Here is a 7,792-nt window from a genome sequence, read left to right on the forward strand (position 1 = left end):
TATTCCAAAATGGAAAACGCCGTTGTTTTGGCCTATGGTTTGGAATGCTTAATCTAATAACTTTTAAAATTTTGTGTTAAAGTTTATTGAATATAAAAACCCAAAAAAGGTTATTTACGTTTGGTTCAGATAATTAAAGCATTTTTGCTGCAGAAAGATTTAACAGTAACCTGCTGGTTTTGAAAGTGGATTTTAGAGGTGTTGAAATTGAATGAAAAACTGCAAGGAGAAAAAGGGACTTTAAGAACCATGTGCATTTTGTTATGTTGGATACAGGCACCATGTGCGAAAGTTACACAATAGTGACACCATGTGTTTTTATAGATCATTTTATATGGTTTTGAATTTTAATTTTTTTTTAAAATTTTACATATACATGTAGGTCCGCAATATTAGGACGGAAATTCAGGATTTGGAAAAGAACAGATTTTCATCAGCAGCTTCGAACATTCTTCGTTATATAATCAGAAAAGGAAAGAGCGACAACTCAAATAAAATGTATGGTTCTTACTTAAAGCTGCTTGGTCCGATTTTTTTGTAATTACAGTATCAAAATTTTTTTCATACAAATCATTTATCTTAGAAAGTTATGGACTTTCTCCTATTTACACCAGCAGAATCAGTCTCCTTTCAAAGTTAGAAATATTAAAAGTAAATAAAAATAATTTCTCTTTGGGCAAACGAAAAAACAAACCAAAATGCATCACGGGAATGTTGAGAAAAGGAATCCACATCGTTTCGTCCCCCGAATGATTGGGGTTATTCAACCCGCATGCTATGCATCGATTGTAAAGAAAGCAGACTTTGGAAATATTAGCGAACAAAACGTACACATGTTTAATTGTAATTTGTCTGATCATTTCGACCTTTATTTAAAGCGATGTTAAAGTCGTAATACAACCATACCCGTCTCGTCGTCAGGGGTGAAATTTAACATGAGGCGAAATAACGCGGTACCTTTTAATGTCGTTTGTTTTGTTAACAAATTTTATACGTATTTTTCTTCATTGAAATTTGGCATAATTGACGGGTAAAACTACTACAATGTCTATTATTATACATATACTAAGCATAGCCATCGTTTAAAAGCGTTCATAAAATTTGATATAAAATCGGACCAAGCAGCTTTAAAGAAGTTTCAAAACTGGTGTTTAAATCATTGCGTTTCTCATTTGCCAGCTACAGTGAGTACAGTAGCCGTTTTTCTTAGCATTTTAGTGCAGGAGTCAGTGTCTGAATCAGTGTTATCAGCATACAGTATTAAGTGGTATCACGATCTAAATGTATGTGTTAATAATCCGTGTGATTCTTAGCCTTTACATAGGGTTATGGAAGGAGGAAAGAGAATTCTTAGCAAGCCGATCCAGAAGAAGGAGCCGATTTCTACAGAAATTTTTAGAACAGATCATAGCGAAGTATGGAATGACAACTGTAAACGTGATTTTTGTGTTTAAGAGTGTGCACTATGCTTTTGATTGGATTTGCAGGATTTTTAAGATACAATTATTTAGCAAATTTACGTGTTAAAAATATATCATTTTATGAAATGCATATGTTTGTATATATTGAAAGTAGCGAAACTGATGTTTATAGACGAGGTAATGATATGCATATTGCTAGTACAGGTAAATCTACCTGTCCTGTTTATTGGATAAAGCTTTATTTGCAGCTTGCAGAATTGTCGGATAAGCCGGACAATTTCATTTTCGTTCCATACGTTATTTGAAATTGCAAAAATGTAATAAGCTTTGGGTTATCAACAAACCGTTGTCTTATATTTGGGCGCGAGAAATTCTGCTTGAGTCTCTATCGTCTATTGGTTTAAACTCAAAGCTTTTTGGTTTGCATAGTTTAGCAGTGGCTATGCTACATTTGCAGCTTCAAGTGTTGTAAATTATAGGTTATTAAAAATACATGGCCGATGGAAATCGGAATTTTCAAGGGACAATTATGTTGAAGATTATGTTGAAAAGTATGGTGGCATATCTCTGCCCCTTGTATGCTAGTTATTTTTCTATTTATTATGTCGACATGCAAGATAAATATGTTGACATGCAAGATAGTTATGTCAATATTCAATATAACTATGTTGACATGCAAGAAAACTGCAATCAAATGAGAATCCCAAATATCCAAGATGCTAGATATGCTACCTGTTGATGTAAACATGGAACTTATTTATGTTAACATTTAACTTCTTTGAGTCGACATGCAGCTTATTTATGTCGACATGCAACTTAGTAATGTTAACAAGCAAGATAGATATGTTGACATGCAACATATATATTTATGTCGACATGCAACTAAGTTATGTTGACATACAACTTATAAGTTGTATGTCAACATATTTATCTCGCATGTAAACATAACTAAGTTGCATGTCAACATATTCATCTCGCAAGCAACATAAGTAAGTTGCATGTCGACATAAATAAGTTGCATGTTGACATAAATAAGTTGCATGTCGACATAAATAAGTTGCATGTCAGCATATCTATCTTGCGTGTTAACATAAAGAAGTTGCATGTCGACATAAAAAGGCAGCATCTTGCATCTTGGATGTCACAGGTGGGCGATATTTGGGATTTTGTATTATTCTTATCTGATTGCAATTTCCTTGCATGTCAACATAAGTATGTTGTATGTCGACATAATCAGCTTGCATGTGAACATATTTATCTTGCATGTCGACATATTTGATAGAAAAATAACTTGCACACAGGGCAAAGATATGCCACCATAGAAAAGCAATTAAACGTTACAAAACATTTAAACATATAAAAATAAATGTTTATACATGTAGATTGTTGTTTATTGTGTTATAAAATTGTATTGCTTGTATATCTGTCAGCTAAACGTCATATTTGTATCTCTTTGAATCTCTAAACGATAGCAAGCAGCGTACCTATGTAATGTCTGGGTTTTTTCATTCATATAGCACTTTATTGTTTTAAATTCAGACGAACGTAGTGAGGGAGAATATAAGGTCTGAAATTAACGGGAGACTTTAAGGCTTTAGAAAAAATACAATCGACACTGGAATTAAATAGAAGTTTAGAAAAAAATTGAATTAAATTGAAGTTTAAACAATTTTAATAATCCACTAACAAATTGTGAAAATTTATCAATAATTTCAGATCTAAGCATACAGCTTTTTTAATAGAGTCACATGACAGCAACAGCTAAAGAATATTATTATAGAAATATAATTTTATGTAGTTTTTTTTTCATACAAGCCCATTGTTCATGCTATGTATAAGAGAGAATGTTACCATCTTCTGCGATTGCATGATTAGAAAGGAGAAAAGATTTTTGGTGCTTCTAAAGAATAGTTTTTTGACAAAAAACCCATTTATTTCACCGTTGACTATCATGTTTTCTAAAATGTTTTTGTTAAAAAAGGTTTTATGTAATTTGGTGGTTCGTTTTTCAATATCGCAATAAGTTGTACAATTCTCGTCTCAAAGACATAGTCATACCCTAATGGGTCCTTCCAAAAAAATTAACAAATTTTAAGTGCATTTATTTATTTGTATACAATGTTGATAATTGTATTGTACATAAAAGTCAGAATTTTGAAAAGCACAAATCAATTGTCAAATATTTACTATATCGTACTGTTTGATACTTCCGTTTTCTCATATTTTGTTTTCTAAAGTGCGTCAAAAAGATCGTCTAGAACAATTAAATTCATCTAAACAGCTATTATATGCGTAAAAAATATTTTTTATCTTCCTTTTCTCAATCACTTATCATATTAGCTTTGTGTAACGGTGTTTTTTAAATGGTTAAGCATGGGTATCTTGATAAGTAAACTGGAAACGTCCAATCATGAAGTTTGAATTAAACTAGTCAAAGTAATTGGTCTTACAATAACGGACTAGGAGGAACAACATCTTGTCCAAATGTTTTATCAAGTTGTTTTTTAAATGCCAAGGCGCTTTGTTTAAAAAATATTGGTACATGTGCTCCCCTTTCTACGTAAGAAGTTATTCGTTCGTAATACCATGTTGCCATTGTGAACTCATCTCCTTTTTTTATTAACTTCTCGTAATTGTTATCAATATCATCTTTTGTTAGTAGTCAATACAATCTTTCAACGTATTTTGAAAACCGCTGATCATCGGTATCCTTTATATTCAAAGATCTTAATACATCATTTTCGCACTTTGTTAAGTGTTTTAATTCAGCTTCTATGCCGTATTTTTCTCCAATCTCCTCAGATTTAATATCTTTAAGCTTAAATTTAGCATCTTTTGCTAGTCTTGATACTGTCACCTCTAGTATTGTTATCATCTAGTTCATTTAAATCAGACATTATGCTCTCTGTTTTCAGCCGATTTATAAAGGCCGACTTTTTACCAGCCTCTTTAATTCAATTTCTTTTAAAGCCTCAAATTCATCACTGTCATTTGAAATGTCTGAAAAAGTATTATCAGCATCCCATTTTTCGTCAATGGAATCAATAATTTGATAAACTATATCAATTTTTCGTTGAAATATTTGTTTTCTCACTTCATCGTCAATGTAAAATTTGACCGTTCGTGATACTCGTTTGTGAAATTTTTCTTGCAATACATTGTTCTCGATTAACCTAAAAATAAAACACATTAATTTATTTTTAATAAATATATGATTATAAGCTGTTTAAGAAATTAATTTCACTCACACCTTTGTTACTAACCGTTTTTGAGTCTCAAAGACCTCCGGTATCAAAGCTCTGACGTCACCTACTGCAACGGACTTCATTTCGTCTATTAAAGGACGTTTTGCCCAAAAGCAACCCTCCTTTTTACTATACTGTATCTAAAAGAAAAAATAATTTATTTCACTTTTAAACCGTTTTAAAACAAGTTTTTTTTAGCTGATTGTTACTGTAGGAAACAAAGTACCTTTATCTGTTCTTTGTATGCTGACACTTTTTTGCAAGACGGATATTTTTGGCATAGTGCCTGTAAATCCAATGAAGAAACAAGCAAGCGTCCTTTATGTTCTTCTAAGACGGTATCAGCAACCTACATAGAAAATTAAATTAAGTTAACTAAATGCATATAGTATAGGAATATTAAAAATTGTTTTAATCAGGATATGTTTTGAAATTAAAGAGCCACCAACCCTTTAGTAATATTTTGAAAAAAAAAAATAGATGAATGCAATTCTTAATATCTCGTGTGACATTAATATTTCTGTCTTCCTTTGAATATTTTATTACATGAATATTACAAATTGACGTTTTATTGAAAGGAAACATGCAAACATGCATTACATTTAGTTAGATTTACAAGTATACCAAAATATATTTTTTAAAAATTCAATTTAGGTCTTTTATGGAATACTCAATATAACATTTACATTGTAGATAACGAAAGTGGTGTTCGTTATGTAAATATTTAAATTCAGTTAGTAAAGATCACTCAAAAGTACAAAGATATGCATTAAATATTTCATAATGGCCCAGAAGCAAAAAATGTCATTAGTCGTTGCTAAATTCTATCTATTTTAATCTTACGTCACAAAGTTTATTGGAAAAATGTATACTGGTACCTGGGTGTCAAAAACGTTCTGGAGAGATACTCCGAACTGGTAATAAAAAGCAGCGCTGTCGTACGAACATGCATGTATCCCCTACCGGTAAATAAAGAGAGAGAGAAACAAATCATTAAACCATATCGATAGATATGTTATGTTTTATATGACTACAGAAACGTAACATAAACAGAGTTCATAGATCGTGAACATATTTTCCTTATAAACCATAATATTTGTGTCAATATTTACAACAACGTACTTTCAAAATTTCATCAGACTCCAACACGTTTTTAGATGACCTTCAGAAAACAGTTCTCGGTTTTCTTGTACATCAAACAGGTACACGTCACCGCTGTAGGTACAAATTTGTAGAAGAGTCATTGGACCTTCGACCCCAAGCGCAATTCTCTCACAGTCTACTGCCAAGACTGACTCACGTGACAAAATTGTAATGACATGGCGACATCGCCTTGTTTCTACGACAATTTCAACCGCTTGATTTGCCATCTTCATGTATCAAAAGCAAAGTCAATGGGAGATTATAATTCAAATCAAATTTATATCACATGAATTCTATTTGTTAAACATGTTAAAGATGGTCCCGATAGTCACCCACTGTAATTTTTACCCAATTTCAAAATAAAGAATGTATGTAATGTATCGCATGTATTGAAGGGTGTTAGATTCCACAGAATGAAACACCCAGAGATAATCATTTATGTAATAAAATATCATTTAAGCATGAATTGAAATGATATTTAACAACAAAGAAGTAATAGACCGTGTAATCACAAATATATCTGGTAAAAACAAAGATTTCGGTTGGTTGCAATGTCGTTGAATTTTGAAAAAATACAGACAAACCTTTTCATTTGCAATTATAACTTTCGTTTTCGCTTCGAGGTAAATAATTTAAAAATAACACTCCTTTTAAATTTACATGTTTTGATTAACACTTTAAAAGATGGAACGAATTTACACCTTGGGTTATTATAATTATCATGATAGAAATAAAAAAAACAACAATTATAATTCAAATAAAACCATTATCCCAAATATATTTTCTTCGATGAGGGTGAAAGATTTAATATGCTTCAGCTTTTTACATGTTTATGTGAAAAAAAGGACTTACATGTGTGTTGATGAATAACATATATTTCAAGATAAACTTTGAAAATAAGGACTGATTACTCGTTGATTTGAACTATTAATCAAACAGATTTAAACAGAATTATCTTTGTTAATTTTTTCTATCAATGTCCATGTTTGCAAATTACATCCCCGGCCCTAAACCAAACTCATTTCCAAAAAAGTAAGAACAACCTACTTACATCTTGCTCAATTCAATATGAAATATCCAGACTCACAAGTAACTGCGCAAATAAAAGAAAAAAAAAGAAGAAATAAAACATCACTTTATCACTCCATGTGTACATAACCCTGATCAAGCGATCAATAACTATAATCTATTAATTCAAATAACTACGTTGTACGCTTTATTATCTATAGTTCAAGTATTAACAGGCTAGGTCTATCTCAATTCGTTTTTAAAATAACATTCTAGTAAATAGATAAATGTAAGGGACACATAAATACTGCTTAAAATAAAGAGAATACCTGAGGCTCTGCTTTTTCAAAATGACTAGGTTTCTGCGAAGTGTTTTCGCAATATTATTGCTTTGGTATTATTTCCCTGTTGAAAACGATGCTACGTGCTGGTACACACAAACATAGCACCAAAGGGCCTATATCTCTTTCGGATGACGTTCGTTGGTTAATAAAATGTGAAAGAGTAGTAACCCTGATTGAACGATATTGAACAAAATATTTTTAAAACGATTTTACATGCCTGCACGCGCCCACGGAAGTGTATTTCACTTTGATTTTTTTTTCTTATTTTACATGGTATTCATTTACAAAGACGTAGAGCACACGGCGGGTGTGACCGGTTAGCAGAAGATGCTCATTCCTTCATGGCACCTGATCCTACCTCTATCTTTTTAGAGATCCGCTTTGCTCTGCTTTGATTTTGTATTCGCCGATCGTTTCATGGATTTTTGAGACAGTGTGTTATTGTCATTTCTCATTACATCTACACTTTGCCCTGCTTCCTAAATCAAATTTTTAAGTACTTTAGAACTCTGCATGTACATGGTCGGATGAATCGATTTTCGATAATTTGATTCTTGGAAATGCATATTCTAGAAATACTTAATAAAAAGCACATTTGGTGAAATATAGTGATTTGAACAAAAAAACGCTT

The 7,792-nt window shown here is 31.5% G+C and overlaps 1 pseudogene; it reads right to left on the reverse strand.

The window, feature by feature from the left end:
- Positions 1 to 3,481: 3,481 nt before the first annotated feature.
- LOC128156944 (uncharacterized) lies at positions 3,482 to 7,024 on the reverse strand (annotated as a pseudogene).
- Between the last annotated feature and the right edge of the window lie 768 nt (positions 7,025 to 7,792).

The sequence above is a fragment of the Crassostrea angulata genome, chromosome 7 (assembly GCF_025612915.1).
Source record: "Crassostrea angulata isolate pt1a10 chromosome 7, ASM2561291v2, whole genome shotgun sequence".
In the NCBI taxonomy this organism is placed as follows: Eukaryota; Metazoa; Mollusca; class Bivalvia; order Ostreida; family Ostreidae; genus Magallana; species Magallana angulata.